The 24,790-nt window shown below is 42.8% G+C and overlaps 1 protein-coding gene and 1 long non-coding RNA gene across 2 annotated transcripts in view; one reads left to right on the top strand and one right to left on the bottom strand.

Moving 5' to 3' along the window:
* Positions 1–3,063: 3,063 nt before the first annotated feature.
* Positions 3,064–9,788, bottom strand: LOC122460319. The gene is made up of 4 exons (XR_006281564.1): positions 9,240–9,788; positions 5,549–5,770; positions 4,138–4,217; positions 3,064–3,351 (listed from the first exon to the last, which is right to left on the bottom strand). It is a non-coding gene; the product is annotated as an uncharacterized LOC122460319 (long non-coding RNA).
* Positions 9,458–24,790, top strand: part of ELAVL2 (ELAV like RNA binding protein 2) — a 146,720-nt gene continuing 131,387 nt past the window's right edge. Inside the window, exon 1 of the mRNA XM_043514973.1 lies at positions 9,458–9,650. The gene's annotated coding sequence lies outside the window, so the exon portion shown is untranslated. The remainder of the gene's footprint in view (positions 9,651–24,790) is intronic.

Raw genomic sequence — 24,790 nt, 5'->3', positions numbered from 1 at the left:
CCTTCTGCCATCACATGCACCCTTGCTAGACAAAGTTTGTCACAGAATAAAGGCAAATTTTTATAGTGGCCCCTTGTTAAAAATATCAGCATTATACCACCATATTCACTGTTCTGCCTCCAGTTAGCAAGCCCCAGTGACAACCTGACAGAGGCCTTTATTGGCCTGCTGACAGTTAAGTTCAGACATTTATCCAATAGTTTATTTTTGTTAGGAAATAAAACCCACTTAGTTTTAAAACATTATCCAAGGAAGGCATGGGATGATAGACTGGCTAAAATTAGATAATTTCTTGCATCCGGTTTGTCTACTCAGTCCTTTTGGGCACCAACCCACAAAACAGCTAAGTAAATGTAGTCACCCCTACCTTATGAAAACGGTTGTGCTCATGTGCTCTCTGTATGTCCCTTTTAATTGCATTTTCCATAAATGCAATTTAGTTTTTAAATCAAAGCTAAACTTGGTTGGTTTTTTTTTAAAAGGCTTCCCTGCTGAAACAAGGAGGAGCTACGGTATTCTAATCTGATATCATTAGTCAATCAACACACATATGTTAGAAGGGGATTTGCTGCTTACATAAATGGCTTAGTACCTATTCTAGCTCATTTTCTTGTGACATGCAAATAATTATGCTAACTCATGAACTATCCTTTTCACTTCCCTTCAGCAAAGAGTTTTGATTAATCTGTGCTCGCAAAAACATGTTTTTTATCTTCTGCAGTTTGCATTTTTTAATACCAGGCGGAGGGTTGTTTTTATTAAATCACCGTGAATCTTTTTCTTCCTCGGAGGTAGGAGGGGAGGAATTAAAATTAGCACTGCAGTTCCAGTTGGAACTCAGTCTTTTGCAATAAACTTGGTCTTTAAACTTCGCAGCCAACTAGTTTGTTCAATGAGTCAGGGGCATGTGACAAAGCTGAGAAAGAAATGGTAGCACCCCCTCCCCTCCAGCTGTCACTTTAAGACAGGTGGCTACTTCTTAATTATTATTAAAGTAACATCCAGTTACAGACTCCTATTTTTCTCTGCCGAAAGCTTTCTAATGACCGTTTACTTTAGTGGTCTATCAGCATCATGATGTCTGCCCCACCTGAATTTCAATTTCTTACTTTATAGCGCAGATAAAATAGAATGGGGTCTGGATCTGTGCTACTTTCTACATTGGGTTGGTCTTATCAAGCGTGAAGTTTGGCGCATTGCAAACCTATTAAAGTGATTATCTGTTCAGGACCTCTTGAGCCATCTCCATCTCTGCACTGTGCTGATAAGACAGCTGTTTCTCTAGCTGCGGTGTCTCTCTGGGCCTCACTCTTCTTTTGGTACAAACTATGGCTTTGTTACCGTGCCCTGGTGCTGTCACTTTCTCTGTTGTGCAAGCGTTTGATCTAAGCACAAAAGGGGTTGATGGAACCGATTGACTGGCTGGTGTGCCCGGTCTTCTTATTTTAAAATTAAACGTGTATTACACACCACGGGAAAGACAAATCTTCAGCGACAGAAACTACCTGCAAACAAGGCAGAAAGCTGCCTCTTCCCACTTCACTGCAGAAACTGCACAAGGTCACAGTCATGTTCAGGAACAGGCAGACGGTTTACTTAAATTATTATTTCATTTAGTCGGATTAAGATTTATCTTTCCTTGCAGAAAGCCAAGTGATTGCTGTTACCCCGTGCTAAAGAAACCGCAATTTACGCTCCCCTTTAACCCTCTCCAGGAAGCCACCCCTCACACAAAAACTCTTCTCTCGCACTGAGAAGTAGGCTGTGTTAGTGTTAAGACTTTTTTGTTATACAATAGAATAGAGAAGAAATATAGCAACGTCAGTTGCATTATTTATACTAAGGTAGATTCATACATAGTTTACAGATCTTATTATTCTGAATAGGGTCAGGCAAAAACAAAACAAAAATCCCCACCCCGCAAACCCACATAACGCTTAAAGAGCAGGTATTTTTTTGAAGCAAGATATACCAGTCTGACGATTTGTTTTAAACGCCTCAAGCTTATGCTATTTATTATGATAACAGGAGCAAAACCTAAGCTTGCGCTGTAAACACAACCTAAAGAGGGCCTTTTTAGATGAAGGCTTTTTTAAAAAAAAAAAAAAACCATGATTGCCAGCTTACAATTTCACACATGAACAACACTAACTAGGAATTATTTGTCTGAGATAAGAAGTGCCTTCAGCAGGGAAAAAAAAAAAAAAGCAGCCCATAGTAACATTAAACATTTTACTGAGGATTTTTGCTTGGGGATAGGCGTGTTTCAGTGTGATGCTCTTTATGGTCGCTGTAAAAAAGGGGGCGAAAGAAAGGAAAGAGAAAGTTTACTTAACTCCAACGCAGCATTGTTCCCATCTGTTGCTGAATATGCTCTGTCCTATGGCTCTTAGAAATAGTTTTTGAACGAGACTGCAGATGTGTGTCAGGGAGCAGGACAAGCCTTAGGAGGGACTGCTTGTCTCTGTCCATGGTCCTACAACCTGCATTAATCCTAATCCGACGGCTAGTGGGTTGTGATGACTCAGGTACGTTAGTAGCAAGCTCCCTACAACTTTGTCTAATTTTTGTTCCCATCCAATCCGCTCAGCTCGCTGGAGTGGAGTCGATATCTACCAGTCAGTTACGGTGAAGCGGGTTTTAAAAAAGTTAGCTGTTCAAGTGAATGCATCTCCTTGCTCCGAAGCGTTTAAATAGAACATTTCCTATTTGTTCTTATATCACCAGTACAGTATCCTCCAGTCTTAATCCCAGGATGGGGGTGTTTTAAGCAGCCTTAAAACAAATAGGTGGCTAAAAGGGGTTATTTGGCTTTCAAGCATGCAAAGGCACTGCAACAACTAACACATTTTAACCCGCTGCTCTGTCCAGACACCTCCTCCCCCCCCACCCCCGCGCCCAAAGTAAACAAAGCGACTTTCTACCCAAAAGGTCATCGTCTGCAAGATTGTATGTGGCCGTTTTATATTTATACATAATTTATGGAAAAGCATTTCATTGTTGGGGAGGGGGGGATCTATGAACTTTTTTTTTTTTCTTTCCTGCTGCCATTGCGTGCAACCGAGGAGATTGAAGACGAATCAGAGAGGAGAAGGGCCAGTGACAAGACACGGACTTTAAGGGCTATTTTCTGCTGAATTTCCCTCCGTACACTGTGTCAACCAACGTGCGGGCCTCATCGGTAGAGATTTTAAGGCTATCAAAAGTGTTAGGGTAGGAAGGTGTGGATTTTATTACCAAGAATTGAGCACTAATTACAGCTGGGCTATTCTTTTGTGGAAAAGTGTTCTAACCGGAGTCTGACTCGCAGACGTGTTTGGGCACCTGCTTCTGGCAGATTCATTTAATTTCCTGGAAAAGTTGAAAAAGCCACAGTTCTAGTTTCAAATATCTCATAAGTTTCGGAGTTTTCTTTAAAACAAACCAACAAACCAACAAACCTCCTTTTAATTTAGGAACAGCTATGTATTGATGAGGAGAATAGTTATTTTAAAGGGGTTGCCAGTACATTAAAGGACTCTACTCAGAGATTTCATTGGGTTTATTTTCTCCTCCACCCCCCACGTACTGCTGATATACTGTTGAGGAACGGTGTTAACTGCTAAAAAAACCCCAACCGTTCTACAAAATCTAGACTGAAGAAAAAGTAACCACTAAGTAAATCTAGTTTTGTCTAAGAATGCAACACAGTACGGATAAGTTTTATTTGTTCTACTTAGTCTCAGTTATGATCCACACTTCAAAACCCGCCCTGACAAACTAACTACATTTTTTTCAAAATATGACTTACTCCTATATACACTAAACTTGATTTGTGTGCAATATTACATCACCCGCATTCTAAAGAGCACCAACATATAGGTGTTAAGTGTGGCATCGTTAGAGACATTTAAACAGTTATTTTTTCAACAGTTAGTTTTGCTATAATTAAGGAGCAGTCACAGACCAAAGTAAAGTGAAAAATAGTGCAAGCCCAAGGGACCTTATGGAATACTAACTTAAACTCATCGAAACATAATTTATGCATGCACTTCTACAAACTGGCTATAAATAGGCAGCATTTAAGTAGGACTGTTGTACGAGCCGCCTTATTGGAAGGTGTTTATCACAGTGATAATTCTTTGCCATTTTCCTCACCAGGTTTCTCTTCAGTTCAAAGACAACTCTTTCACCACTTGTTCATCAGAGGAGTTAATCCGTTTTTTCGGAGTTCCAACCTGGTTCAAAAAGTTCGTGATAGATTGTAAATTAAATTCCAGATGATCTAAAAATCTTTCTGTTCTAGAAAGATGTCAAATACATTTAAAATATAAATGGTTTTGCGAGATGTAAAAAATCAGGCCGTATGTACTACTTAGTTATTGTCATGCTGATAGGAGATGGCGATTATATGGACCAAACGGCAGATAAACAGGTTTCTCTTCCATCCCATTAATCATTTATAAACACTCAAGGACACTCTCAAGGAACACTAATTTATTTTACTGCTCTCTTCCAATCATTGTGTGCGTCTTCCCCCTCCCTCCCCCCCGGCTGGATGCAAATACCAGATTGCACTAAATAAGCATCTAAAGGAGTTCCTTTCCGAAGGGCATAAATGCTTTGTTACTGTAAATGCTTTATACCCGTTGTGTTGTGTATCAGGGGAAAAGAAGCAAATACGTTCGAGGAAGCATTTCGGATTTTAAACAGAAAGTAAGTTCAAGTGCCATAAAGGATCAGTGTGAGCAATGAAAGGTCTAAGTATATAATGCAGGCTTGTTTCTCTCATTCAACATAACGGTTTTAAAAACAACCGTGTTCTCTTGGAAAGATAAGAGTGATAAAATAAGAAAAAACCCCCACCTCCAGCACATAGATGTTTGTCGCTGGAAATCTCAATTAATATCAATCTTCACTGTCAGAGGAGAAATCACTGCAGTAATTGGTCAGTACTATAAAGTTCTTTAAATGCAGACTAGTGAAATACGTTTTGCCTGACAGGGAGAAGTATGTGGTCCATATCAACTCCTCTTTTTTTAGATGTACCTGTCAATGAAAAGGCTCCGAGCTCTGTACAGAGGCTTTCTGGATAGGACGGTCTAATTATTCTACCCTACTCTGTGGTGACATAATGGAAAGTACTATTTCCTAATAGTTGCTTTCCATTCTTGCCTTTGCAAGCGTTGTCTAACAACCACCCCATGTATTAAAAAAGACTGAAACCCTAAGACCAGTCTCGAAGCGCTAGAAAGTAATGAAAACAGACCCAGGAGAAACAAGGTGGACGTGCAGACAATTCTTTTTGCTCGTGTTTAAAGAGAGAGCTACAGAGGCGATGCATGACATTTTAATGTTCAAGACTCTGCGAAAGAGGCGGCAGCAGTCAGTCCCCAGTACCGAGTCTTTCTACACCAGCCAGATTTCTGACGGATAAAGCTTGCACCCCGCGGGGAACTCTGAGAGTCCGGGCAGAACCATCCCACGTTGCTCTCTGCTCCAGGGCTTCTATATTCTCGCCTTACACCCCCCTCCCGTGCTGAGTGTGGTACCTCTCGGCGCAACTCACCCTGAAACGGGACTCCATTGAGTGTGCCGGATTGACACCAGCTGGCAGCCAATCGAGACTGGCAGTTGCGCCGGGGCGGGGCCAGAGGAACCCCGTCGCACCAATCGCGGCGCAGAGGCTTGCCAGCAGGTTCCGTTGTATCGGGTTTCGGCGGATACTTCCGCGCGTGGCGGCCGGGATAGGTGGGAGCCTGGCACAGCTGCAGACACACACACGCACACACTGGTGCGGAAGCAGAGGAGCGCTGGGTGATACGGTTGCTATAAATCTGTGTGATCCAGTCCACCTCCCTTTTAAGACGTCCTCCCCCCTTTATTTCTGTTCTCACTTAGAGATGCAGCATTTTACTTCTGTAGCGAGCTACTAAAAAGAAACAAGGAGGCAGAGAGAAAGAGACCGTCTTTGTAACGCGTCCTTTCATCCCTTCTTTTCTTTGTTCCTTCCTTTATTTCTCTCCCCTCCCCCTTTTTGTTGAGTTGTGTTGCAATAGGAGGCTAGCCTTGTCACATTCCTTGTTTTAAGTTTTCCTTTCCCTTTTAATTTTCCTGATTTTTTTTAAGTGGTGGACTATTGGGAGGGAAAGCATTTTCATTTTATTTGCTTCCGTTTAAGACTATCCACAGTTTAGATTTTGTGTGTTGTCTTGAGAACTATCCATCTGCTTCTTACTCCTTTGTATTGGGAGAACTTCAACGTTACTTTTTTTTTTAAGCTGAAGAGAGAAAAGGTAAGTTGTGTTTTGATTCTTTTAATGTTTCTATAGCTAATACACTGTCTAAATCAAATACCAGAAAGCGTAGGATGCATGCAGTAAAGCATTAACTCTATTACATATGCTTATGTTTCCTTTAAAGCAATCCATGTACATTACAGTGTGTTAGGACAAATACCTGGAAGTATTGGCAATATTAAGACCAACAGGAGAAAATATACATTATTTTGCATTCAAGCAGATGTACATCTTCAGTACCTAGGCTATAAACTAACTAGAGCGTGGTTTAAAGTTCTTATAATAGTAATACCTTTCTAACTCTGAATGCATCACTCGCGTAAAACATCTGAAGGGACCCACATCATGCAAATGAATGAATGAGTATCGCTTTGAAAAGATAAACCTACGTTTGCAGATTAGGCGGGATAAGACCCCAAGTCTAATTGCATTAGCCAAACAGCATTTTGTCAGTTCTAAAGGGATACGAGATGGCATGTATGCTACAGCATACAATGAGTTGTAGTGGTCTGGACCAAGTACATGCAGCCCGTGTGATTAGCTGGGGTAAATAGCTGTCAAAACTGATGACTGGGTAGAAGGTATGCAAGGTCCAATCGGGGAGAATTGATTGCTGTAATATGGGGAGGGAGGGGGATTATTTTTCAAACCTTCGAGTGAAAAATTAAAAGCCTGTATGGGGAGGATTCAGTCTACATGCGGGATGCACGAGAATCCCTTTGTTCTGGGAAAGCTAAAAATGCTTCGTATTGAGGCAGAAGAAAGGCGTGAGCTGGCAAGGGTATACTCCAATCACTGTCCGTGGTCCTACTGTAGCGACAGCGGAAAAAGCGGTTCCCTGGAAGTGCCCGGTAGCCACCCCGGCAGCCTGAGCCTCCGTTTCCCTCTCTTCGCTATTGTCAAGCTGCCACCGGAGAAAAATGGTTGAGCACGGGAGCCGTTCCTGGTCCAGACTGTAACTGGCTGGTCAAGCTTGCGTCAATTTTAATTTCAATACTGCCCCTGTTTAAGAGAAAGCAGCCTCCCGATTATTGCGTAGGGGACACAGAACCGCGGGGAAGTCTGGCTTGCAGGGTAGAAGTTTACATTTAGTGGCAGAAGCAAAAGGAGGTGGTGATGGGGGGGGGGGGGTGCCCGGGGTTGGGGGTTAGTAGGATGCCCTGGGTCTAAAAATAATGCCTCTTCAATCTCCTTCCTGTCCTGTATTAAACGGTGTGCTTAGGTGGCATTTTAGAGCTGCTAAAGGATTGCACTGCAGCGTGGTAAAGGACAGGACCAAGCATTGCCATTGTTGTTTAATTTATGCCCATCACGTTTCTATGTACCCACCTATTGCACATCTGAAAAGAATCACTACGAGAGCAATACAACTGTGGCAAATTTGTAGTTGGGCACGTTCCTTCATTCGGCTTCCCCAGCATTGGTAGTGAAATTGGTGTTGAGACGGTATATTAACTAATAATGACACGTTACAGAGCTAGCTTTATTGTTGGGAGGGCGAAAGGAATATTAAACCATGTAGTACTTGTACTTAGCTTTGAGGATGTGACTGTCCCCTTCCAGTTAAAACTATTAACTGGAGCCCATTTTCTGCCTAGCTAAACGTGCTCCCTCAAAGAAAGAGCATCCAGATTGCTAGAGGTTTGAAGGAAAGAAGCTGTAGACTAGGATCAAGTAGATCTATGAGACAAGACTGTTACTGAGAGGTGGAGGTTGTGTATCCTTGCTGGATTTATAGCTTACAAATATCGCAGTTTAGAAGACATCTGCGAGGGTGGAGAGGTATCTGTACCTGAAGCTGAAAAGTGCATCTTACAGACCAACACTGAGCTCCTTGACTTAGTCTATACTAGCCAGTCATGTTAACACCTCGTCCCCAGGCCATTTCTGTAGAAAGTACCATTAACTGCATGCTGTTGCTAGAAGCTAAGCCCATATATAGAGTGCATTTTATCTCCAACCAGGGAATGAACTGAGATACTAAATTCGAAATCTAAATCTTAGCAGGGACCAAGCTGGAGACGATTTGGGTACTATTTCGGTCCAAAGGAGCGAGCTCCAGCCAAAGCTATTTTAGAGAGACGGAGGTAGCCATAGAGGCAATGTAGGCCCCTCTGACTTCTGAGCTTCAGGTCTTTTGACTATGACTAACGTACTGTATATAAAGTATAGGGGAAAAAAGGAGCGTGACAGTCCTCTCTCCCTCCCCTCCAAATCTATATTAAATTGTTCCTGTTAGGATGGGGGGGGCAAAAATAAGGAGAGCCCCAGCATAAAACCTTCTTTCCCCTAAAAGAGAAAGCACACTTCAGTCCTCTATGAATCAAGAAACAGCTAAACTAGAGATCTTGCTTGTAACCCCCCACTTTTCTTCCACCTCTAGACATCAGGAGGCCCTTACTGCATTGCTCAGACAGAGTGTGTTTCCCCCTAGTCCTACACAGGGGCAGGTGATCTGTTGTGGCTAATGAGGCACTCGGGTGTCTAATGACAATGAACTCAGCATAGAGCAAGGGCAATAATATACCGCCTCGTTGTTTGCTAGAAGTGCGCTTTGGTTCTTCTGACTAAAGCAGGACTCAGACCGCAGAGGGCATGAGTTTGTACAGAGGCACACTGGGGGCCTGCTCCAGGCAATACAAGTATTACTATTAATGGGCGCGCGGGGAAGGGATGCAAGAGCGACTCCTTATTAAACACCTACCCCATGATTATGAGACTGCTGGGCTCGCACGCTACACTCCAGCTCTTCTTCCGACCCTGGCGTGGGGACCCCAGTGAGAACAGGCTACCAAGCCGCTCTCCAAGCCCCCTTACCCACTGGAAATAATTTACTGGCTCCCTGGGTGCATGAAAGCTCCCAAGAACAAACACTGCCGGCAAAGTTTCCTTCTATTTGAACGGGCCGCTGACATAAAAGTGGGAGGGGGGCCGGTTGGGAAGAGAAAAATAATTTCTTACCCTGGGGAGGGGGGTGGAAATCAGCTCAGCACTTCCATGCAAGATGCAGCCAAGGGACGTTTGCAAGACCCTGGGGCTCTAGAGGCTTTTCCCGGTGCAGCCTGCAATACCCTTGTTGTTATGGGCGGTGCTAATTCCCCTGGGCCCCGGAGTGGGCGGGACAGCGGGGGGAGGGAGTGTGATACCCCCGCCCCTATATGTGGGGCTGGGGCGGAGTCCCTTCCCGGTCGGGAACGTTGACGCCTCGCCTCGCCGCCGGCTCCCGGCGCCCTCACTGGCCGCTCCCGAGTGTCACTCAAGCCGCCCAAGGTGGGGTTCCTTTTATTTTCCCGCCAGCGCCCGGGCTGCTCGTCCCTGCCGCAGCTGGATCGGGATCCTTGCCGGCGTGGGCGCTGCAAACGCAGGGCCGGAGTAAGTTCAAACAATACAGCGGGGCTGTGGGGGTTAGGAGAGCAACATTTCCCCCCCCCCCCCCCCCCCCCGGGTGGGAGCTGCTGCTGGTGTTGCCCCTGAGATGAAGCTCCAGGCTTCCCTTTCGGGGGGAGGAAGGCACGCGGGGCTGCTTTTTTTGTTAAAAAAAAAAAAAAAAAAAGACTCCCCGAGTTGCTCATAGTTTGCAAGACCAAGCTGGCTTTGCGTGCCCTGGAAGCCAGCCCTCGCTGTTTGCTGGTGGGGCGCTGTAGCTACCAAAGCGTTTGTGGTCTCGTCTCCCGTAACTGCAGCGTGTCCGGGAGGCTGGGGGCTGCCGCGTCCAGCTATTTCTCTCGCTGCTGCCGCTGCCTTTTGTTCGCCGCTTTTCCGGGGCGGGGGATGCACCGCCGAGGATCCGCCAAGTCGTTACACCCGCAGCTCCCGGCGGGGCGGGGCGGGGCGGGGCGGCTCACGCCTGTGCCCGCTGCGGGAGCGCTTGCAAAGTGCCGCTGGACCTCGCCGCCCCCGCCCCCGCCTGCGGTGCAAGAGCCGCGGCGGCGCGGCCGCCGCTGGGCGCTGTTAAGGGCTCTGGGAGGAAGTCGCGCCTCGTGCGGGCTCGCACGCGACGGGAAGGCGGGGGGCGGGGAGCCGGGGAGCGGCTGGCAGGCTCTGGGCGTGGTAGGGAGCGGGGCCTCTGAGCGCCGCCGCCGCGCCGCGTGCCAGGGTCCCCGGGCAAGCGACGGGGGGAGGGGGCGGGCGCGCGCGACGGCGCGTGCTGCGGCGAGGGAGCGCGTGGTGTAGAGGGGCTGGGCAAGGTGCAGCCCAGATGCACCTTATTCGCGGGGCGCTGCCTTCTAAACCGTCCGCCAGCCTGTCGCCCACTCTCCCCAGGGCCCTGGCCACTAAAGCGTCCGGCGCTGCGCCCCCTCTGCTGATTTCTGTGCACGTTCACCTCCCCTAAAAAGAGAGGGATTCTTCCTCTTGCACGGACTTCTCTTTCCCACAGAGTGAGATCCCATCTCCTCTGATCTGTCGTTCCCTTTTCTTGCTGCAGATCATCCATCTCTCTGCAAGGCGAGCTGCCATTTTTCCTAACGAGCCTTTGGCAAGTCCATGCAGTCATTTTTCCTAAGTGCAGGGGGCGAGGGGCTGCGAACTGTAGATAGCGTTGTGATTGCTGAGTTGGGGCAGGGATCATATAGACAAGCAAACACAAAAGGGGGCAGGAGAGAGTGCACATTAACAGTAGCCTACAGTAAATATCCTGGTTTGGGGTCGACAAAGAGTTGCTCCTCCGTGTGACCCATGTGCTCACTGCAAAAGTGAACCTGCAGAAAAAGTGTGAAGTTCCCCATTTGCTAAAATTTCTGCACAATTTAGCTTAGAGTTCAAACCTATCAGTTACATGATGAAGTGTAATGTTTGAGTGGATGGTGAAAGGCTATTGATACAGCTGACTTTTGGCTCCCTTTTCTACACTGGAGAAATGTAGCTCTAACAAGCTCTAGATTAACCTAGTTTTTAAAAAAAACCCTTCCTTTTTAAAAATAGAACTGTATTGGTGGAGAGCAGGGACAGGATTGGAGATTGTTCAGGATGCTCATTTGACCAAGAAGAAAGTTCAGATAGGCATATGCAAGCCTGGCAGGGGAAGGATCTGAAAGTGTTGGAGGCTTCAAATCACAAAGAGGGGTCAAGATTTCACTCCCAGAACTCTGTGGCAAGGGACATGTGTAAAAACTTTAGTGCATCCTTCTCTTTGCTAATATATAGTTTTCCAGGTCTTGGTCAAATTATTTGGTCATTGTTCCTACACTCTGTAATACAGTACTTAATATTTGCATCAAAAGAATCAGCAAAATCTTTTAGTGAGGAGGTGCTTTTTGTGACTGAATAGCTTTTGTCAATCTCTTCTTCCTTTTGACTGCGTGGTTGGCTCTGTTTTCTCTCCTCCTTTCTTTATTGTTTCCTGTAATCTCTCAGGAATCTCCTGTCCCTTCTTCCTTATTTTTCTCCTCTGTCCATGCATCTGTTGTAGCTCAGCTAAACTTAGCAGCAGCACTTGCTGCCGTGACAGGAAGCATTGTTTGGACTCTTTTTGTAGTAAATTCCTCTATTTGGATTACTCTTTCTCTCTCTCCTCCTCCCCCTCCCCCCCCAACACGGCCTTTCATTCTTACACACCTGTCCGTCCATTCTCTCCACACTCTGCACCTCTTTTTACCTCCCCCCCCCATCCCAGGTCTGACCTCACTCTTCCTGGATTTCATTCGGTCATAACCATGTGTCTATCTTCTCCCTGGATCAGCTTATACAGGTCAAGGAATCATGACTTGCACTGTGGGGCAGCATTTATTTTTGTGCACAGTTTGCATTGCCTTTACCTTGAAGAACCCTGGAATAACTTGTGCATCTTGAATGGTCCGCATGCTTCAGAAATGCTGTGTGAGCATTTAAAATATGCAAGGGGTTCTTGTCATTTCAATTTAAAGTGAATGTGAACTGTGCATAAGTACAGATGCTAGCTTTGGGTGGGGAAAGGAATATGTGGGAAGTTGGGGCACTGGCTTCCTTTGCTTATCGCAGCGCTCCACCCTGTGGAAGAAAGTGCCTTAGCCCTGCTGTTCCTGACCGCTGGCACCACTAAACCTTGGTGTGTCCAAATAGACAGTACCTAATGATGGTGATGTGTAACAAGGCAAGGTGATAAATATAACTGGCTTTTGTTGGGATGCAGTTATCTTAATTGAACAGGAAATAAGCTGATTTTCATCTTCTGTTGCCTATTAACTGATTTAAAACTGTGGAGGCACAAGTTCACTAGCACATCTTCTTGAAACTTTGACTCATTACCCTTCAACTACTCCCACACCTCTACCTTAAAGAAATGAATCCCAGCAAGGCAAGGAATTTGGTGGCTTGGCACCAAGCAAAAACTGAAAATGGAATATTTGTAAAGAAAACTTTGTTCACTGCTTTGAATCTGTAAAGGTAAGTATCTAATAGGAATGGCCATAGTGCATCAGACCAGGGATTCAGTATAATTCAATATAATGTCTGATGGTGGGCCAATACCAAGTACTTCAGAAGAAGATGCAAAAAACACTATGGACAGCCCATGGAATAAATTACCTATAGGGAATTTTTCACTAACCCCTGTGATTTCAATGTGTGGTTTACTTCCTGAAACACACATCTTTCTCTCTTTAAACTTTATCCTGTTTCATGTAGCTTGAGTTCTCATTATTCATATAAATATCTAATCTTTTCTGAATATTACTAAACTTCTGTCTTCAAGAATACCTTGTGGCAGTGAGTCCAGAGTTTACTCTTATTACACAATGCATAACTATTTCCTCTAATCAGCTTTTAAATTTGTTCCTTTAATTTCGTGGATGTTTTCTCATTCTGGTCTTACCCTTTTGTTTTAGCTTACAAAGTATAATTGATGATAGGAGCATAAAATGCCTAGTAACATCAAGACTTTCCACATCTTAGAGTATCTCTCCTCTCTCCTAGAATTCTGGCTCAGTTTTATGTAGTACAACCTGCATTTGAAATTTTGTAGTGAAATATTCTAATTGTGTGGTGTTGGCATCAGTGGAGATGAAATTCCATTTTTTTTAAGCACAAGTAAATGAAATTGTTTGCTTAATGTTTCAAGATTCTGACGATCAAACACCTTAAGACTAGAATGCAACACTCTTTAAAGTCAGAACTTGGGCAAGAAATATTTCATTTGACCACAGAAGAGTTTCCTTATATGGTTCAGTAACTGGTTGTGAATTTAATTTTGTTCAATGACTGGTTTTAGACTAGATGAGAATAATTTTTTTGTTGTATTCAGTGAATAATGCACTTGTTTTGGTGTGCTGTTATGGTTTAGAGGCTCCTGTTCCCTAATGCTAAATTACTACTTTAAAAATAGCTATGTCTTGATATTTTTTTTCCTCTTCCTTTGCGTTGGGCTGGCAAAAATGGCAGGATGCAAAGAAAACCATTAGTAATCAACTCTGACTATCTAAAATTGGGGGGGGAAAGGGGGTGACAGTGGCATTGTGTTGAGAACTTGAACTACAGCTTCAATTTGGCATTGTATGTTCTCCTTTGTTGCAAATCAAAGAGATAAACCCCATAGACAACATTTAACTCTTTTTCTAGACCTTTTGGAGATAAAGTGTGTTTGGGGTGACTGACTTCAAGCAGATCCCGAACCTTTTCTGCAGCTTGTTTTCTCGTAGACTGGAAGAAGAGACCTACTGCTGATTTAGTGTGTAACTGAAAAGGGATGTGAGGTTTATCTGACCTACACAACATAGGTGTTTCAGATTAACTGTCTTTTTGGCTGTACGTTGCATTGGGAGTAATGGAAGCTGGATTAATTGCAAATAACCTTGAAACTGTAAGGGAACTCAGTCGTTCTAACGTTAACATTTGACATACAGTACTGAGGCTTTATTTTCCCTTTCAGAAGTCTTTTTTTAGCTATACTTGAACTGACATTTCCCTTCACAGTGATAGTCTTCTCAATTCCAGTGTGTTCTGTTCCAGCAAAATGGTTGGTCCTTTTTCTGTGCACCGTAAAGACTTTAATTGCTTTAGTCTTCAGAGTAACTGAAGTCTTGAACATGCTAGTTAGCATTTGCATAAATATTTCCACATTACTGGTCTAATCATGTTAGTTTATTGTTAATGCTGTTTTATTCTGTTATGCAGAGTTAAAGCGAGTCCCTCTTGCTCTGTGAGATCTTTTGGCATTTAGTCACCACCATTTTTTTTTAATTGTATAAAATGGTGTCATGAGTAAGGGAAGAGACTTGTACATATGCGGGAGGCTTAAGTTTCTTGCGCATGAATTTGCGTACCTTGTGGGTGACTAGTTACAAAAAAAAAAATGGAGGCATTTAAAATATTTCCTATCATAACCTTGTTCCTGGCTCAGTAAGGACTTGTCTAGACTAAGGTGTAAAAGTCCCTTCCCCTCCACTGAGTTAGCTTAATTGATATTTTAATAGATAGATCTCTTGGGGGAAGCAAAGGAACCGCTCTTTTTAGTCTAGCAGAATCCAAAGACGGTGCTCTTCTACTTACCCCTTCTTTTCTGTGCTCCTTTCCCAAAATCAGCATAGCTATTCTACAATGCTCTAGATTCTTTCAGAGGTAGAGTTGAAGGGGGTGAAAAAAATTACATTTGTAATAGTAAGCTTCTTATTGATCTCTGCAGTGCTGAAAGACAATGCTGCTCATGACAAAAATCTTACTGTCTTTCAGGCTAATGGCTTTTGATCTCTTGCCGCTGTTTGCCACCATTTATCCCTGCAAAACAAAACACAATTGATGAATGAATTTAATTTGCATCTAAAGATGCATCCCATCATCAGGAATATTTATTTTGTTCTAATGAGTTCATTAGCAGAGGTTAAAATCTTGAGTGCTCAGCACTCAAATCTTTGAGAAACAGTTGTCTTAAAACACAATGCTTTCTTTTCCTGATGGCTCAAATTTATTTGAACAAATTGCAATATCATCCGAAGTGACTACCAAACAATATGTGGGTTTTTTGACACCCTTATCCCCAATTCCTAAGCAGGAAATCAAATTCCCTCCTTTCTGATCTGTTATCTGTATATATCTAGACAACTTAATGGATTTGAATGGATTAGTGTTGAATTTACACTGCTGAATTTACCTGAGAAGAATTGGCTTTTAGTGTTTAGATAACTGTACTGGAGTATAGTCTTGCAACAGAATTTGAAATAAGTGTATTTGGTTTTGCAGTTTTTCATTTAAAATGTAGTATCTGATGGCAAAATATTGTGCAGAAGTGGGTTTTGCTTGTCAGTGTAGAGGCTCAGGAAAACTGCCAGTATGAAGAACAAGCGGCACTTGTAGCCCAGTAGGCATTGTTGTCAACTTGCAGGGAATCCTGGTGTCTAATGTGTTGCCACTGCACCTAGGTTTTACAGTAGAACCTTGGCAGAGGCTGTAGCTAGAAAACAGCTGCCTATTCTCCTTTACCACTTCCGTGTGAAAACACTTGGTATCTTGCCTTGCCTTATCCAGCCCACTCTTTCAAAGAAAATACATTCTTAGAGATGGTCCTGATGAGACTGTCAATTTTTAAATGTTCAATAGAGACTGGATATGCTTCATACTACTTCCTTATAAAAAGCAACTCTAAATTGCTTGTAGTAGAAATGCCAAAAACGGCTCTTAGAAACTTTTTAAAAACCTAAAGGTATTAGTAGTTCCATGCAGAATGAGAACACTTGCAATCAGATGTATCGCTTGGGATGAGCGTCATTAGTGTCTAGAGTTCTAGCAGCACAAGTAAACAATACAGAGAGGTGGGTAGTGTTACAATATCTAGGTCTGTCTTGTGTGCATTTGAGATAGGACATTCCAAATGAATGCTGATAGAACCCATGTTCCATATATGCCACTTCTCTTGGAACTATTTTAGGAGTTTTTACTTAAATTGTACTGGTATTATATTTTTGGATCTTGTCTGTAACTGTAGTTGCCATGAATTGAATTGTGTGGGGTTCTGAGGGAGCCATAAACTTCCTTAACTCTTCTCCCTCCTCCTTCTGACATAATAGGTCTGCTGCCTGCACCTGCTCTGAATGAGTGATTCCACTGTTGCAGCTGTACCAGTTCTGGATCAAAGATGGGAGAGTAGTCTTGGACAGAGTCTAAGGTTTCACTGGTTCAATTATCATGTGGGATACTACTAGCTCTCCCATGTTCTGTAATCTTTCAGGAAACACTGTAGGCAGACCTGAATATCTAGTGTGTGTGTTTAATGATATTAATAATTCAAAATCTCATCGCCTTTATAATTCAGGCAGGAACACCAACAAAATAACCATACACCCCAATGCTTTTCTTTGCAAGTCATCTCTAAAACAGAATGGAGATTTAATTTTCTCTCACTGGATTCAGTGTTGCTGGTGTCTGAAGGGATGTAACTTGCTCTAGCAATACTGCTGCTGCTACCCAGCAGAAGGTTTGTAAATGTCAGGTGTCAGTAGAGGCAGTGCTAAGCAGGAATATTTTTGCCCCCCTTCGCCCCCACAACACATAAGTGAATAGGGGGCCCCTTGAGCTGCTCAGGCCCTTAAGCAATTGCTTAGTCTCTTTATGCCTAGTGCCAGTTCTGGGTGTCTACAAGCGGAGGGCTTTTCTAAGAACTTCTCTGCTTCTTCAGGATTAAGAAGTGCTTCTTACTCTTCTAGCTTTATATTGCTTGGCTGAAAAGAAAAGGCAATAAAAACCATTAGGGCCTTCTCTGGATTTGGGGGAAGGAAGTATCTTGACCGACCAACACCACTTTACAGATATAAAAATAGTCTATCCTATAAGCTAGCACAGTTTTAATCAGCATTTAATTAAAACAGCCTGCCAGGTTTTTTTAAACTTCTTCCGAGTCCTGGGTCATATATGTGTATATAATAAATGCCGACATGTCTTGCTTTTCTGTAAAAACATCTGTATTTTGGAAACCAATAAAATTGCTGTAGTCTTCCAAATGGCTGCCTTGAGTTTCTGAATTACCGCCACATTTTTGGTCAGTGCAGATTAGTGCTCCTCTCCCACCCCCCCCCACCTTTTTTTCTTTAGTATCATGTTAAATAGGCTTTTATTACCTCTATATATTACACAGTTACTGAATATCCAATGATTAATCTGAAATGTGTGTGGGACAGTATCCTGAATATTTAATACACAATAAAAAATTGGGAGAGTTTAAAACTGAATGCTTGAAAAGCATTTCAAGCAGAATTAGGAAAGGCTGTTCAAGCCATCCTGGCCTATTACATCTTAGTACTTCAGGCCTTAATTGCCACGATGTTATCTGCTTTCCTTCAGAATTATTCAATGTAGATTTTTTGTGTTTTTTTTTTTGTTTTGTTTTAGCCCAAACCGTTTTCCTTGACTAACCACGTTTTCACAGTGGACTTTTTTGTGTGTGGAATAAAATTGCTTTTGCCTGTCTGCTGGAATATTTAAGTTAAACTGTTTTATGGGGAGAGATGTAGGTAGTAGGGCTAGTTTAATAGTACTGCAAATATTAGATGAAGCTTCACCTTTTTTAAAAAAAAAAGTGGGAAACTTCAGTTAAATACAGTACACAATACTTACTGCAAGGTATTTTGCAGGGGAGAGGAAAAGGAGAACACTGCCTTGTTGCTTTGGCTAGTGAAGTGAAGATAACACTTGCAAATAGCATCCTCTGCCTCCTGTGAATAGTCTCTGCTGGTTATCTTTTAAAAAAAATATACGCGAGAAACGTGAATATACGCAATGTATTGTGTTTAGTGCCTCAAACTATAGTTAAGAGCAGTGAGCCATGTCTAAAATGGCTTTTCCATAATGTACTTAAGGTTAGCAGCTGACCTTAGAATCTGCATCTTTGAATTTCTTTGTTGCTCATCTCTGAGAAGTATCACGTGAAAGCAGAACTCTTCAGTAATCATCAATCTCCATATCTAGTTTGGGGGCCAGATTGGTGTGGAATGGGGGGGAATGTGGTGGTATTCTTCCAGACTACACAAAACAAGCTCAACTTATGGCTTCTAGAATGAGGTGCTACTCACAGTAGGTTGTGCATATGCTTAAAATAGACTCGGAGAGGCACAAACATGTCCCATGGCTTGGCTAGTCTCCTGGGCTTGCCACCTCCTTGATTTGGGGGTGAAGTAATTGTATCTCTTGTACACTGCTCACTGGTGGCATCAAAATTACATCAGTCAGCAAATTGTGCAGATCTAGGACCCTCTTCTTCGTTGCATAAAGAAATTGCTGACACACAAAATTGTGATCACTATGTATCTAGCTAATTTCCCACTGAGACGAATGGGACCATTCACAACTCTCAGCTATGGTTCTGGGCTTTCTGCAGACTTTCTGCATCCATTGCATTTGGCTCACCTTTCTGAGTCTGTCTTCACAACAATAACAGCTAGAGGTTTTTTGTTTTAAATGTATGCTGAAATTCTGAAGAACAGAGACCCCTGGTAGCAGTTTTTGAGCCCTGCCCCAACTGTTCTAGGTTTTTGTTTTTAACTTAATACCATGGAGGAGTAGGAGGAAATGCAGGGTTTCCAAGGTCAAAATTTAGGTGGTGCATTGAGGTAATTTTCAGCTGTGTGTGTCCTTGTTGTTTAAGGGCATTTGTGAAAATGGCCCTTTGTACTCTACTTTGGCTATTGGACTGTTTACGGACTTGCAGGCACTGTCCCTGAAGTGCTGCTGCAGGCCATGTTCAATTGTGTGCTACTCTTTGGGGGTACTGTAGCTGCTATCGCTGTATTACACCTTCACTTTGAAGAACGAACTGAATGTTAAAGAGCTTTGAATGGCTTGTGGAATTGGTTGGATGCGAATAAGTCTGACTGCAAAAATAATTAAGCTCAATGGGACAGCGCTCCATCTGACCTAGTGGCAGAAAAGCAACTGTTGCAAGGGTGGTGATGAAGAAGTCATGCCGTCTTGGAGCTCTGCTCTTGTTCAAGGAGAATGTGATAGAGTGGGTGGCAGGAGAAGAGGCTGAAATTCTGACATTCCTTTTGGCTAGAGAGAGAGAATTGGTAGGAAATAATTAGTCTCCTGAATGGTTGCAGTACATCTGTGTATACATAGCAACTAGTAATATAGCAGCGTCTTGTATAGTAACGGGTATTTTCAGTAGATTCATGCCTTGTTCTGTAGCAGGATTTCTCTCATTTCAGTGTAATCCATTTTGTGTGCTCTCTTGAAATGCCCCAAAACTAATGTTGTGACCTCTTTCTGTTCATTCATTAGCATTAAATTTCATATGCACCAGTCCAGTTTCAAGGCAGAGCAAGATCTTGGGATTTACTTGCTTTTTTTAGATCTACCTTTCATCTCCAATCTTGAATCAGCAAACATAACTAGTTAAAGGTAAGCAGCAAACATTATTGCTTACATTTTTTTATCAAGGATTTTCAATGTCTTAAAATTAACAGTTTGAGTTAACTACCTGCACTTGCTATCAAACAACAATTTAGAATAAGATTCATAGCCCTGGTCTACCCTGGGAGGGAATCTATCTAAGTTAAGCAACTTCAGCTACGTGAATAACATAGCTGAAGTTGACTGACTTAGATCGATTTACCATGGTGTCTCCATCACGGTGAGTTGACAGCTGCTACTCCCCTGTCAACTTTTCCCGCGCCTCTCGCGGCGCTGGAGTACAGGAGTCGATGGGAGAGCACTCAGGTCGATTTATTGCGTCTAGACTAGACACGATAAATCGAGCTCCGCTGGATTGATTGCCTGCCTGCCAATCCGGCGAGTAGTGAAGATGTACCCTTGGTTTGTAGTAGTATTAATAGGCTAAAAAAATCTTCAAAACAATATATTTTTTTTTTTTAAGGTGGATGTCCCTTTAGCCAGCATATTCTGCAAGCTGGTTTATATTTTCCATTCTGTCCCCTAAATGGAGGACTCTTGCATGCTCATAACTGCTAGAAAAACCATATATTGTTCCTTGTATCACATATATATGGTAACTGAGTGTGTGGCAATCACTTGCGGTTTGGATTCTAAACCAGTTTAAATTCTTTCTCTTCTTTCCCCCTCCGCCCCACCCCCTCACTTGCTCATATCCTTAGATAGCTAAAAAACCAGAACCAAACTTTTGGGTGAAATATTGCATACCTGATCTGGCCAAAGAGTCAACTTTGAGGCATACATCCCTTCACTGACTTTATTTTTGAACTATGTAAGGTGAGGGGCATATTGTACGTACAGCTCAAATGGCTAAATTGTGAAATTTGGCATGTAAATAGTATTTGGCCATCGATTTACTCTAAGGTAAGATCTTGGTGGGCAAGAGGGGAATTGGTCAGTTAATAAAGCTGTTAAGCGTCTGAAATTGTTTGAGTTTGCTCAGTAGCTCTACTGAAGATCAAAGATATTGAAGTCTCCTTTGTAATAAAGCTTCAGGCTTTCTGCCCAGCCTAAAATTCAGAGGATTGTGGCTGCTCCTAGGTCCGTTTGTGTAGAAGAAGCAGTATAGATAGTCGTCCTCTCTCCCCCACCAAAAACGTTTCCTTAACAGGAACAAGAAAATAATGGGAATAAAAGTGTATTCTGCATCTCTTGTGGGGGTTGCCACCTTGCCCCTCCCCTCCCCCCACAATCCACATGTTCTAAGCTTTCACTTAAAAATGAAATCCGTTTTAAAGATACGGCTGTTTCAAAGGGAACAGAGGTGCTGTTTGTTGTGTCCAGGTGCTGTAGAGAACTATGCAATGGCAGCAATGTGAACTACCATCTCCTCACCTCATTCGTCTTTGTGAATATTTAGATGCTAACATTCAGCATGGGCAACTGCCTCTGACTCTATAAACAAATTAAATGCACAGAACTGTAACGCAATGTCAAGGTTGCACATTTTAGAAATTGAAGCTGAGAAACAGGAATGTTTACAGTCCTAAAACAATGTTAACTAGGCCCTATTGCACTTGTGTATCTGTGGTATAAATTGAACAGAACAAACAAATGCATTAAGCATCATATTCAAGGAAAACAAACCAAAAATGAGTTAATGTTGCTATAGGAACCTTTCCCATTTTCTGACTTTTTTTTTTAAATTAATTGCAATTTCAGTGTTTAAGTAAAAGCAAAAATATAAATCTTTTTGTACCCTTTGGTACATAATCCGTTTAGCCAAAATCATTATGTACCTAAATTTAGTGAGATGTTAGCACCAAAAACTAGTGACCAGTTAGTAAACCTCTGACTTGGCTAATAGGGTTGGCAGCCCGTATGTAAATCTCCTTTTCCCCTATAGTGTGAGCTTTTCTACCTGAAAAGTTGCACTGGTTTAAAGGAGTGACTTTTAAGGTTTTTTTTTATCTTTTTAGTTAAACTGGTGCAAAAAGCTGTGGACACTTACTTCAGTGAAAACTAGACTTATTTCAGGTTAATTTTAAATTGACAAGGAATAGGTTGAAACTAAAGTGTGACTATGCAGTGGCTTGCACCAGTTTAACTATGCTGATCTCCCTCCCCACCCCAAAAATCATACCTTCAGTTAAACTGCAACAACTGCTGGATGTAGACATGGCCTTAGATGATGTTTGTATTTCAGTTCTGGCTTCAAGGTGTCCCCTGTAAACGTCATTCTGACGCTTGTTATATACCTTTATTAATTGGCTTAATCTCAGCCCATGATCTAAGTCTGAATGCACAACAGCATAGGAAATTAATTTCAATAAACTTGTCTGTGCATTAGATTAAAAAAGCTAGCAATGGTGCTGAACTTCTGAACACTGTCCAGAGTAATGATACAAATAAGAAAGGCAGGGCTTGTGTGATGAAGATATTGTCCAACTCTCCTCTTTTCCAGAAGAAATTTGATTTTTCATTTATTTATTTATTTATTTGTAAAGAACTGTGGCTTAAAATGCTAGTAACTCTGCATTTAAATGCAGGGAAAGATGATAGATATTTTAGTCTGTCATGCATGGTGTTTCTGTGGATTGAACTCCTTTTCTTTTAAAAAAAAAAAAAAATCCTCTTATGAAATGAAGTTATACATTGACTTATAAAAGGGCTTATTAAAAAGGGAATTGGGGAATACATACTGGAGTTTCTGACCACTACTATGCTCGCAGGAAACTGCAATACTTAATCCAACAAACAAATGAAAATATCTGATATAGTGATTCAACATGGGTGATCTAAGAGATTGTTTTGTGTGATAGCCATGTCCCTGCTTTGTTTTTTTGACGCTTTTTGAGGCCATATAAACTTTTCTCTCCTCCTCCTGCAGTGAATCTTTAGTCTGTTTGCAGCTTTGATACAGAACTCAGTTTGTCGATTTTGGTTTATGGGTACATCCCTGCTCCTGAAGAACTTGACGATTCTATTCTGCCTCTGGACCTGCGAATGAGGTGGGCAGGCCGACTGCAAAGCTTTTTCTGACTCTCGGATTTAAATTTTTCTAAACTGAAATACAGCCTAACAGTAAAATATCTCTTCCGATTATGCTTTAATATGGCTGGATCTGTGCTTATATATAAATTTTTAAACTGTCTTGTGGTGCTGTATGACTTCAGTTTTGGATTCTCTCCTCCTCCAGAGGCATTCCAGCAGCACAAGATGGGCATGTCCCTGCTTGATCCCCAGTACGGGCAAACAAGCAGTGAAGAAAAATAAGAGCATTTACCTATTTCACTAAATAGTGAGCTTTGGTATGTCTGTGACTGGGGAATTACCCCCCCCCCCCCACAATTTGACCTAGCCCAGGGAGGGATTGTACTGCTCTTCCATGAACCAGGAGAAAACTGAACTAGGTGTGTGGCAAGTGGAGTAGAGGAAGGGGTAATCTGAGTGTAGGTGCTCAAAGACAAAAAAGGCTAATGATTAGGGCCCTACCAAATTCACAGTCCATTTTGGTCAATTTCACAGGTCATAGGATTTTAAAAAATCATAAATTTCATGATTTCAGCTATTTAAATCTGAAATTTCATAGTTTTGTAATTGTGGGGGTTCTGACCCAAAAAAGGAGTTGGGAGGCATCATAAGGCTATTGCAGGGGGGATTGTGGATAGCTATCCTTAGTTCTCTGCTGCTGCTGCAAGGTGCTGCCTTCCTCTGGAGAGCAGCAGCTGCTGGTTGGGAGGCCACTCTGAAGGCAGAACTGCCACCAGCAGCTGCGCAGAAGTAAGGATGGCTTGGTATGGTATTGCCACCCTTACTTGTGTGCTGCTGCTGGCGGGATGCTGCCTTCAGAGCTAGGTGCCTGGCCAGCAGTTGCTGCTCTCTGTCCACCCAGTTCTGAAGGCAGCAGTGCAGAAGTAAGGGTGACAATACTGCAACCCCCCTGCAACTCCCTTTTGGGTCAGGACCCCCAATTTAAGAAACGCTGGTCTCCCACATGAAATCTGTACAGTATAGGGTAAAATCATACAAGACCAGATTTCATGGTCTGCAATATGTTTTTCATGGGCATGAATTTGGTAGGGCTTACTAATGATGACTGGCTGCAGCAGGTCCCCTCCACCTCCCAATGGAAGGAGCCATGGAAGGAGAACAGAGGGAGAAACAAATGGTCAGTGGACTATTGACATAGCTCTAAGGAACTCTCAAGCCCTATTCCCTTGACCAGCAGCCCATGTCTCTTTGCCCTATTAAGAGGCTTAACCATATGCTCCTTTAGGGGGAATCTTCTCCATCTACCGGGTCTGACATACTCTGGTTGCTTCTAGGTCACCCTCTTCCTTAATCAAGCTGACTTAAAGTTCCATTAGGGACTTCTTGGGAGTCTGATACCCTGCACAGGGATCAGGGGCTTGCCTCTGACTTGATGGGGGCACCGAAGAAGCAGAAGCAGCAACCTCTTGTGGGAAGTGAAGGTACATTTTCCATGGAGGTAAACACTCCTGGCTGTTCAGTGAATTCATCAGGTCTATTTCCACTATCTGTATTCTTTGCTGATTAGGGATAGAGGATGGTTAATGTAAAAGCCATAGAAAAGGGTGGGAACCTTGCTGCTTCCAGAAGAAGAGGGCAAAAGGAAAATCCCCATCCCTCTCAAGATCACGAGCAATCTTTCAAACTTTGACCCAATCCAGGAATCCTATCAACATACTTGTTTCAGAGTCTTATTCAGCTGGAATCAGTGCAACCCAAGCACTTGAAAACACCTTGGATTTCATTTTTTAAAAAGTCAAAACTGAAACAAGAGCTTGGATTCTTTCTCCTGGGAAGAGTGCCAGTTGTCAGGGTAGGCGGGATAGGAGAATAATGTAGAGAAGCCTGTTTCTTCAGGAATACTCAGCCATAAGAAGGCCCAGCAAAACCCAGGCATTGTGTGACAAAGGATGGCTTATTGGACCGCTGATGGACTTCTATCTTATTAGAGTCGCAATACAGTCAAGTGGATTCATGGATTTCCTCTGAAGCAGCTGGCATTGGCCACTGTTAGAAGGTAGGGTACTGGGCTGGATGGACCTTTGGTCTGACCCAGTATGGCTGTTCTTATGTATGTAAAGGAGGACCTAGGAGGCAACTTCCTTGCAAATGGTTCCTTCTGCTGCATTCACTCCACTTAACTAATCCTTTCATGGGCAGACTTTGTCCAACTTCCTACCAAGTATGGG

The sequence above is a fragment of the Dermochelys coriacea genome, chromosome 5 (assembly GCF_009764565.3).
Source record: "Dermochelys coriacea isolate rDerCor1 chromosome 5, rDerCor1.pri.v4, whole genome shotgun sequence".
NCBI classification, from domain to species: domain Eukaryota; kingdom Metazoa; phylum Chordata; order Testudines; family Dermochelyidae; genus Dermochelys; species Dermochelys coriacea.
This window is presented reverse-complemented; position numbering and strand designations above follow the sequence as displayed.